Source organism: Rattus norvegicus, chromosome 2, assembly GCF_021556685.1.
Source record: "Rattus norvegicus strain SHRSP/BbbUtx chromosome 2, alternate assembly SHRSP_T2T, whole genome shotgun sequence".
Classification (NCBI taxonomy): Eukaryota; Metazoa; Chordata; class Mammalia; order Rodentia; family Muridae; genus Rattus; species Rattus norvegicus.
In genome coordinates, this window is record NC_141535.1 from 162516188 (window position 1) to 162526758 (window position 10571).

The following is a 10571-nucleotide window of genomic DNA, read 5'->3' on the forward strand; positions in this document are numbered from 1 at the left end:
CATTTTAAAAGTTTTTAACATGAAATTTAAATATTTCTACTAGCCCAATTTAATGTGATTTTTAGCTATATATTTATTTTTGATAAAATTTAAACTCACTAAATTCGAACTTAGCAATTTTTATTTTGCAATTCAGATGTATTTCATTCAAAGACTATGGTCTAGTCAAAACTTAACCAAGATGTTTAGTTTTTCTTTTCTTTTTCTTTTCTTTTTTTTTTTTTTTTTCGGAGCTGGGGACCGAACCCAGGGCCTTGCGTTTGCTAGGCAAGCGCTCTACCACTGAGCTAAATCCCCAACCCTATAGTTTTTCTTTTCAAACAGGTGTGCAATTTAATTTTACTATCATGTGATAAGTTACTTGCCAAAACTAAGTGAACCACTTTTTTATGCAAAGTGTATGGTTCCCATTCTTTTTACTTTTTTTTTCTTCTTTTCTTTTTTTTTCAGGGCTGGGGATCGAACCCAGGACCTTGTGCTTCTTAGGCAAGCGCTCTACCACTGAGCCAAATCCCCAACCCCCTTTTTTTATCCTATATTTTCGTAAGAATCAAGACATTTGATGACATTTTAATGCTTTTTCTTGAAGTCTGTTTCCAGCTACTTTCCTATTGCCATAATAAAGCAACCCATAGAGGAAAGGGTTTATTTGAGATTACCACTCCAGAAGGATATGAGCCCATCCTGACCAGGAAGTTGCTAGCAAGTGACAGGTAGGAAGCTAAGAGCTCATATCTTGAAAGGTTGTCATAAAGCAGAGAAAGCAAAGTACAGGTAAAGTAAGGCTGCAAACACTTAAAGTCCTCCTCTCCAGTGACACACTTCTGTCTGCTAGGCAATGCCACCCAAAGCTCCTCAAACAATGCCACCAACTGGTGGGACATCTCTCATTCAACTCAACAGCCTCTGTGGGTAAATCACTCATTTGAGGAGGTATTTTTCTATTATCTCAATGATCACTAATGACATTGTTTACAAGAGTCTTTCTATGTCATAGCAAAGTTTCTAATGATATTTTATGAGTCACTTCCTTTAACTCTTGATCTGAAGCCTTGAGATATCTTTAAAAATTGGCCAACCCAAATGTTATGGTCCAATTCCAAATTGTTTTGTTTGCTTGCTTGTTCTTTTAAATTGTACTGTTTCCTTCAAGGACCAAGTTTAGTTAATTTTGTTCATTATATTTCCACAAGGATATGACAAAATTCTGAGATGATCAACTTTAAAACGGAATGCTTAATTTTGCTCACAATGTTAGAGTTTGTAGTCCATGAGCAATTGTGTGCCTGTAAACATACATACATACACACACACACACACACACACACACACACACACACACACACGTTGTGGTTTGCTGTGGAGTTATCTGTATATTGCTGCTAATTCCACTGCCCCAAGGACAGCTGCCTAGTCACTTACTCAGGAATCAGGTGACTTCACCAGAACCTTCAGAACCTTCTCCCCATTGAATTTGTAAAGTACAGGTAAGGGGCAGGTACAGGATAGAAGGAGGCCTGTCATTGGAGGAGAAGGAAGGATGGGTGGGAGAGAAGTTTGAAGGAAGAGGAGGAGACTGGAAGAGAAAGAGACGGAGGAGAGGGTGAGAAGCCATGGCAGGTGATGTTAAGATTCTGCTCTGTGTATTTACAGGTTGTTATTAATGTTCCTAAGGGATGGATGGTACCGGGTTTTGTATGTTTAAGTGGGCAATTGTATCTTACCATTTGGGTCATAGGTTATTGTGTTGTGTGTTCTTTTATGTGACAGTTTGAGTGTAGGAAAGTGTGTGGTGACAAGAGACACTGGGCTGCTGCAGAGTTGGGATGTTTCTGCCAAGATATCTAGCAGATATCTTGGGGCACCGCGGTGTGGACCCAGCAGGATAAAAGACCAACAATACCCATTTTTATTTTTATATTTTTACAACAACAACAACACACACACACACACACACACACATAAATATATGATGGAACAGAACAATTCTCCTCAGAGTGAAGAAATGCAAAAGAGAAAAAGAAAGGACCCAGAATCTCACAAATCTCTTTGAAGTTATCCCTTCAGTGACCTAAGATCCAGAGTTCTTGCCCTTAAAATCTCTAACCCTCCCCCATGGTTTGGTACACTCCAGGTCTAATGAATAGCAGAAATCTATAGCTGTGTAAACAATCATCATAAAAATAATGACTATAAATACAGCATATTTGTTATCTGTGGTTTCTCAAGATCACATCTCAAAGGAAGCTTAAAGGATTAATTTTTGAATCAGCGTTGATATTCGGTCTAAACTGAGCTTTTGACCAATGGTGTAGCCATCTGAAAAAAAAATTGCTAGGAATGGAGGGCTTCTTTCATTCTTACTCAGGTGGAAATTAGTAAGATATACGTGGAGGTCTTTCCATATTCCAGATTAATTCGTTAGCCTTATGAAATGACAGCCGAATTCTCAGAGTATGAAATGAAATGCTTTTTGATATGGAATGCACTTGAAAAGGGTATGCGTTAAAGACTTCGTCTCACATTTGTGATGCTATTGGAGGGTAGAAGAAACTTCGTTAGTTGGACTCCAGTCATGGCTTTGGCTTTGATCATTGAGTGTATGTGACCTTGAATAGGATTATGGGACAGTGAATTTTGTCCTATTTTGTCCCCATGCATAAGATTAAAGGACTTCTCTGCCATACCCTTTAACTATGGTAAAGCACGATGCTAAAACAATGGGACTAAAAGTGTGAGCCCAAATAACCATTCTTGTCAAATTTATTACCTTACATGATATTGTTCACAGCTGTGGACCAAAAAGGAACATTTTTTTCTGGGTGGCATAGCCAACCCTCTAAGGAGTCTGTAAAAGTTTAAAAGTTGTTGGTTTCCCGGGAAGTATATTGTGAATATGAGAGACTGAAGCTGAGAACTATTGCAGCCTAAAGTTGAAGCCAAACTAACTGCCTATTTGACCTGTTGTTCACCTTCTTTTATTTCCTCAGAAAAATATCAGAATTATCCTTTCGGTGGCCTTGCAATACATAGTGGTGACATAATTTGGAATCTGAATGGCTTCTAGTAGGACCACAATCTCAAGGATGTATTTTCTTGGAGTATTATGGGCAATGAAGAGAAGTTCTCTTCCTCTCTAGCTGGATGCATGAGTATGGATTACATGGAAAGCAGAGTTAGAATCAGAGTTAAAACTACACTGAGGCTTGTTCCTGCCTCCCTCTGGATATCCCAAGGGAGAAGAATGAGTTCTGCTTTTGGACCGGCATGGAATTATTTGGAAGAACCTCATATTCTGTGACCTCTGTTATGCTCCCTTATATTCCCTGAAAAATCTTTGTTCTGTCACCATTAAATCACATCCAACTCTGAACCAGGGGGCTCATGTGGGAAAATGAGCAATTCTGTAAAGCTGGGGCAGGACTTCAGGTGAAAACGGATTGCCGAGGAATGCTGTAGAGAGGCCATGGGCCTCAAATCTGGCAATTTTTACCTTGGTGAGGTTTTATTTTCTGCCACATGTTGGTTCTACTTTCTAAGATCGAATGGAAAGACCAGGAGTTAAGTTTCACGGAACTAGTAAATCATATAGTCCATTGTACTCTGTCCAAAGATTAACAACATTCCTGTGGGTACTTCACCAATCACAATAGTACGTCTGCTTGTACCTGAGGCAAGGAGGCCATTCTCTCCTAAAAGCTGTAATAATTTGTAGAAATACATGACTTGCCATTTGAGAGGTCCCAAAGTTTAGGTTAAAACTCAATAGTGCTATTCATTTTTGCTCATATACATACAGAGGAAAGGATTTAGTAAGACAGGGAGAGCTAAGTCTGGGACAGAAGTTTAAGAGGTCTGAGTCTAGTAATTACAAGAGCCTAATGGAATAGATTTTACTCTGCAGTTTTAGGCCTCACAAAGAAGGTTAGCCAAAAATTTCGCTTCAACATCTGAATTCTGAAAAAGTCAGTCCCTGCTGTTTTGCAGGTCATTGCTGATGGCGGGGGTGGGGTGGGGGTGGGGGTGGAGGAGTGGGGTGGGGGGGATTAGATGCCCATGATGTTGGAAAGGCTTCTTTGGATGATGCTGACTTCCTGTCATGAGGAAGTTGAGAACATTCTTGCTCTACTGTGTCTCTGTTTTGCAAATTAGACACGACCCTAAGGATGCCTGTAGGCACTGTAGTCTTGGATACTCCTTGCTAGCCACCAAAATGATACTGAGTCCTTTTGTATAAGGCTTGGTTAATTCCTTGACACTGCACTGAATGGTCAGTAGATGGAGCTCTAGGATTTCCTGAGACTGAAAGGAGCTGTCAAACACCACTGCTTTTAATTGTATGTGCCTCTTACCTGTTTATCCCACCAGTTTGCCCTTTCTAGCTGATGAGATCTCCTCCCGATTATTAAAGGCCTTGAAAATTCTGTTCAATAAATAAATAAGCAAGTATGAGGTTTCTTAATAAGGGCTGTCAACTGAAACTGAGGCTACACCTTCGCCAGTGGCCTTTCCTAGTCTCTCACAGTGCCAAGCCTCAGCTGCTCTCCATGACCTCTTTATACCTTCAAAACCAGTACCACCTGGGTGACTCCTACATATTATCAAGTCCAGCTGCAGCAGGAGGTATAATCTTGGCTACTTCTGGAACACAGATTCTTTGTGCGCTTAGAAAATCTATCCCAGAAGATTTCACTTCTGAGATGCTAGTCTCTTTTTAATCACTCCTAATTTCTTAGCTACAGCTAACTAGCATCAATTGTCCCATTAGTCCCTTCTATTCTTGACTCTAAGGCTAGAGCCATATGGCTAAAGCTGCCAAGTTCTGCTGCTTGCTGGGCTGGAATATGGCCCTTATTACCAGCTTTCTGTTTTCCAACTACTTCACTACTTAAGCTTGGCTGTCTTGGAACTTGCTCAGTAGATTGACCTTAAACTCAGAAATGTGCAGGGTTCTTTTTCCTGCATGCTGGGTTTAAAGGTGTGTATCACCACACTTAGATTTAAGCTTATCTTTTCCTAGAACTCTCTCTGGCCCAGGCTGGCCTTAAATTCAGAGATCTTTGTCTCCTGGGATTAAAGGTGTATACCACCGTGTACTAAAGCTTTCCATGGATGCTATTCCTCAAGCTGTGCTAAAGCTTCTCGTGACCACTATTCTTCAAGATCCAGATCTAAAGCTGGTATCTTCCAGCCTCAAGGCCTGCACCGTAAGTAAGTGTGTCCTCCATTTCTGAATTGTAGTTCATTCCAGACTAAACATCTAAACTATCCCTTGTTCAACTGCAAACACAAACAAGAATCTTGTGGGTGTGATCTTATCCTGAGACCACCACTCCCTTAATTTGTTTATCTCCTTGAATATAGGATTCAGCTTCATTTTACTTCCTGGTGCCCTTTTATTCCTTGAATAATAATTTTTTCTTTTTTTTTTCCTTTTTAAGTTTGCTATGCATAATCAGAATGTCCTTCCTGAGAGTAAACTAGAGGACAAAGTCTATGCTGGGTTCCTTTGTCAATGGAATTAATTGAAATGTCTTTACCTTAGCCTCAGGTAAAGAGACTCTTTAGATAATGGCAAAAAGTCACATTCTTGAATAAAGATCACAAAAAATGGTGTCTAGTCCACTGTGGTGGTTTGAATATACTTGGCACAGAGATTAACACAACTAAGAGCTATGGCCTTGTTGGAGGAATTATGTCACTTTGGGCGTGGGCTTTGAGACCCTTTTCCTAGCCTCCTGAATGACAGTCTCCTGTTTGCTTTGGAAGGAGATGTAGTTAGAACTCTCAGTTCCTCCCTTGCCATGACTGTCTGGATGCTGCCATGCTTCCTGCCATGATAATTGACTGAACCTCAGAACCAGTAAGCTCTAATTAAATGTCGTTTGTAAGAGTTTCTTTGGTCATGGTGTCTCTTCACAGCAATAAAACCCCATTTAAGACAGTCACATAATTAAATTCTTCTCCTAAATCTCCAGAGCCAGGCTTCTACAGTTCAAATGACACTCAGCACCCCTGCTTTCCATAATTCTTCTTGGGAGGGCCCAGTAAGCTGCACTTAAAACATGCCACTGCTTTCCAAACCCACACTCCTCCAAACAAAAACAAGGTCAGTCCTATCACAGCAATACCCCAACCCCTGGTACCAACTTCTGTCTTAGTTTGGGGTTCCAGTATTAGGAAGAGACCCCATGACGAAGTCGACTCACATAAAGCACATTTAATTGAGTCTGGCTTACAAATTCAGAGGTTCAGTTCATTATCGTCAAGGTGGAAAACATGACCTTGTCTAGGCAGGCATGGAAAGGGAGGAGCTGAGAGTTCTACATTTGGTTGGAGGGTCTCTCTGAAAAGACTACTGTCTTCCAGGCATCTAGGAGGATAGTTTCAAAGCCCACATTTCCTCTAACAAGGTCACGGCCACTGCAGCAAGACCCTATCTCCTAATAGTGCCACACCCTGGCCAAGCATATGCAGTCCACCACAAGAATGAACTTTCTACTCTACCATATTTACTGAATAGCTATAGATAAATGAGCGTCTCCCTATTTGGAGTATCATTATCTATTACCTTGTTTCATTAACAGAGTTCAGATGGGAAGAGCAGCCTCCTAATGAACTTCTTTCATATCTACATCTGTTTAATTTGCTATGATCACTACATGCATCAAATTAGGTTACATTAGTAGGAGGGTATATAGTTAGTAGCAGACTCAGCACTCATTGGGGATGTATGAATTACTTGTTACCCTTAACCGATAAAGTAAATAACAGAAACTTCAAGGATCTAATTGTTATTGGCCCCTGGAGGGCCTAATAACCTCTATAACTGAAAGAAACCAGCAAATGGATTTTAGCAGAGAGATTAGTTCAGCCTGAACAGAGGAAAATGGGGTAAATACTGTCATTCTCAAAAATACAGTGCTCCTCATTTTCCAAAAAGGAATAATCTTAAGAGTTTTAAGAGCTGTGAATGTAAGATTTCTGAGCTTGGCAGAGAATTGTCTGTAGACAATTGTTTTTGTCCTTTTTGACTGGAACATTTTATAGGGCAAAGACATGTTTTATCTTTCCACTGAAAATAATCTTTGGACCACTCCTGTGCCCTGCTTAGAGACTAATTTTGATAAAGAAAAACAGTGATAGGTAATGGAAGAGAATTAATGTATTTGGATATGGGAAAATAGTTCAGTTCGGTGGGTAAATGCCACACAAGCATTAGGACCTGAGTTTGAACCCCTCACACTCATATATATATATTTGACATAGCAGCAAACATATGAAATTTCACTACTGCAGGACAGACAGGCAGATCCTTTGTGTGCTTGTCATGCTAGCTGACTGGATAACGACAGGCTTGGTGAGAGATCCAGTTTCTTAAAAATAAGTTAGAAAATTGATGGAGTTCAGCCTCTGGGGCCCACACATACTTGCACAGATAAATATGCCTATACACTCATGAAGACAACACACATACATGTGTGTACACACAAACATACAAATGCACACACACAATAAGAAATTAAAAGAAATATCACAATTTCACTTTCTTAAATTTGAAATACTACATGAGAAGACTAGATGAAAAAGACAGATGATGATATCATAGTTAGCCCTGCCCGTGAGAGAGAGAACCAACCGCCTGGTCAGGTGGGCATTCCTGAGGCTGCAGAGGGGAAGAGACCACCAACACTGCCCACCCCTGCCCACATCCCTGGCCCAAGGGGAAACTGTATAAGGCCTCTGGGCTCCCGTTGGGGAGGGCCCAGGAGCGGCAGGACCCCTGCCTGAGACACCACCGGAACCTGAAGGAAACATACCGGATAAACAGTTCTCTGCACCCAAATCCCGTGAGAGGGAGAGCTAAACCTTCAGAGAGGTAGACAAGCCTGGGAAACCAGAAGAGACTGCTCTCTGCACATACATCTCGGACGCCAGAGGAAAACACTAAAGGCCATCTGGAACCCTGGTGCACTGAAGCTCCCGGAAGGGGCGGCACATATCTTCCTGGTTGCTGCCACTGCAGAGAGCCCGTGGGCAGCACCCCACGAGGGAACTTGAGCCTTGGGACCACAGGTAAGACCAACTTTTCTGCTGCAAGAAAGCTGTCTGGTGAACTCAAGACACAGGCCCACAGGAACAGCTGAAGACCTGTAGAGAGGAAAAACTACACACCCGAAAGCAGAACACTCTGTCCCCATAACTGACTGAAAGAGAGGAAAACAGGTCTACAGCACTCCTGACACACAAGCTTATAGGACAGTCTAGCCACTGTCAGAAATAGCAGAACAAAGTAACACTAGAGATAATCTGATGGCGAGAGGCAAGCGCAGGAACCCAAGTAACAGAAACCAAGACTACATGGCATCATTGGAGCCCAATTCTCCCACCAAAACAAACATGGAATATCCAAACACACCAGAAAAGCAAGATCTAGTTTCAAAATCATATTTGATCATGATGCTGGAGGACTTCAAGAAAGACGTGAAGAACTCCCTTAGGGAAACACAGGAAAACATTAATAAACAAGTAGAAGCCTACAGAGAGGAATCGCAAAAATCTCTGAAAGAATCGCAGAAATCCCTGAAAGAATTCCAGGAAAACACAATCAAACAGTTGAAGGAATTAAAAATGGAAATAGAAGCAATCAAGAAAGAAAACATGGAAACAACCCTGGATATAGAAAACCAAAAGAAGAGACAAGGAGCTGTAGATACAAGCTTCACCAACAGAATACAAGAGATGGAGGAGAGAATCTCAGGAGCAGAAGATTCCATAGAAATCATTGACTCAACTATCAAAGATAATGTAAAGCGGAAAAAGCTACTGGTCCAAAACATACAGGAAATCCAGGACTCAATGAGAAGATCAAACCTAAGGATAATAGGTATAGAAGAGAATGAAGACTCCCAGCTCAAAGGACCAGTAAATATCTTCAACAAAATCATGGAAGAAAACTTCCCTAACCTAAAAAAAGAGATACCCATAGACATACAAGAAGCCTACAGAACTCCAAATAGATTGGACTAGAAAAGAAACACCACCCGTCACATAATTGTCAAAACACCAAACACACAAAATAAAGAAAGAATATTAAAAGCAGTAAGGGAAAAAGGTCAAGTGACATATAAAGGCAGACCTATCAGAATCACACCAGACTTCTTGCCAGAAACTATGAAGGCCAGAAGATCCTGGACTGATGTCATACAGACCCTAAGAGAACACAAATGCCAGCCCAGGTTACTGTATCCTGCAAAACTCTCAATTAACATAGATGGAGAAACCAAGATATTCCATGACAAAATCAAATTTACACAATATCTTTCTACAAATCCAGCACTACAAAGGATAATAAATGGTAAAGCCCAACATAAGGAGGCAAGCTATACCCTAGAAGAAGCAAGAAACTAATCGTCTTGGCAACAAAACAAAGAGAATGAAAACACACAAACATGACCTCACATCCAAATATGAATATAATGGGAAGCAATAATCACTATTCCTTAATATCTCTCAACATCAATGGCCTCAACTCCCCAATAAAAAGACATAGATTAACAAACTGGATACGCAACGAGGACCCTGCATTCTGCTGCCTACAGGAAACACACCTCAGACACAAAGACAGACACTACCTCAGAGTGAAAGGCTGGAAAACAACTTTCCAAGCAAATGGTCAGAAGAGGCAAGCTGGAGTAGCCATTCTAATATCAAATAAAATCAATTTCCAACTAAAAGTCATCAAAAAAGATAAGGAAGGACACTTCATATTCATCAAAGGAAAAATCCACCAAGATGAACTCTCAATCCTAAATATCTATGCCCCAAATACAAGGGCACCTACATACGTAAAAGAAACCTTACTAAAGCTCAAAACACACATTGCACCTCACACAATACTAGTGGGAGATTTCAACACCCCACTCTCATCAATGGACAGATCATGGAAACAGAAATTAAACAGTGATGTCGACAGACTAAGAGAAGTCATGAGCCAAATGGACTTAATGGATATTTATAGAACATTCTATCCTAAAGCAAAAGGATATACCTTCTTCTCAGCTCCTCATGGTACTTTCTCCAAAATTGACCATATAATTGGTCAAAAAACGGGCCTCAACAGGTACAGAAAGATAGAAATAATCCCATGCGTGCTATCGGACCACCACGGCCTAAAACTGGTCTTCAATAACAATAAGGGAAGAATGCCCACATATACGTGGAAATTGAACAATGCGCTACTCAATGATAACCTGGTCAAGGAAGAAATAAAGAAAGAAATTAAAGACTATTTAGAATTTAATGAAAATGAAGGTACAACATACCCAAACTTATGGGACACAATGAAAGCTGTGCTAAGAGGAAAACTCATAGCGCTGAGTGCCTGCAGAAAGAAACAGGAAAGAGCATATGTCAGCAGCTTGACAGCACACCTAAAAGCTCTAGAACAAAAAGAAGCAAATACACCCAGGAGGAGTAGAAGGCAGGAAATAATCAAACTCAGAGCTGAAATCAACCAAGTAGAAACAAAAAGGACCAAAGAAAGAATCAACAGAACCAAAAGTTGGTTC

General features: G+C 40.6%; 1 long non-coding RNA gene and 1 other non-coding gene across 6 annotated transcripts in view; one reads left to right on the forward strand and one right to left on the reverse strand.

Moving 5' to 3' along the window:
• Positions 1-4449, forward strand: part of LOC102547227 (uncharacterized) — a 38453-nt gene extending 34004 nt beyond the window's left edge. For all 5 annotated transcript variants that reach the window (XR_015675868.1, XR_015675857.1, XR_015675873.1 and 2 more), the window contains one exon: positions 2991-4449. This is a non-coding gene — a long non-coding RNA (uncharacterized LOC102547227). The remainder of the gene's footprint in view (positions 1-2990) is intronic.
• Trnal-aag (transfer RNA leucine (anticodon AAG)) lies at positions 446-518 on the reverse strand. The gene has a single exon. It is a non-coding gene; the product is annotated as a tRNA-Leu (tRNA).
• Positions 4450-10571: the final 6122 nt, after the last annotated feature.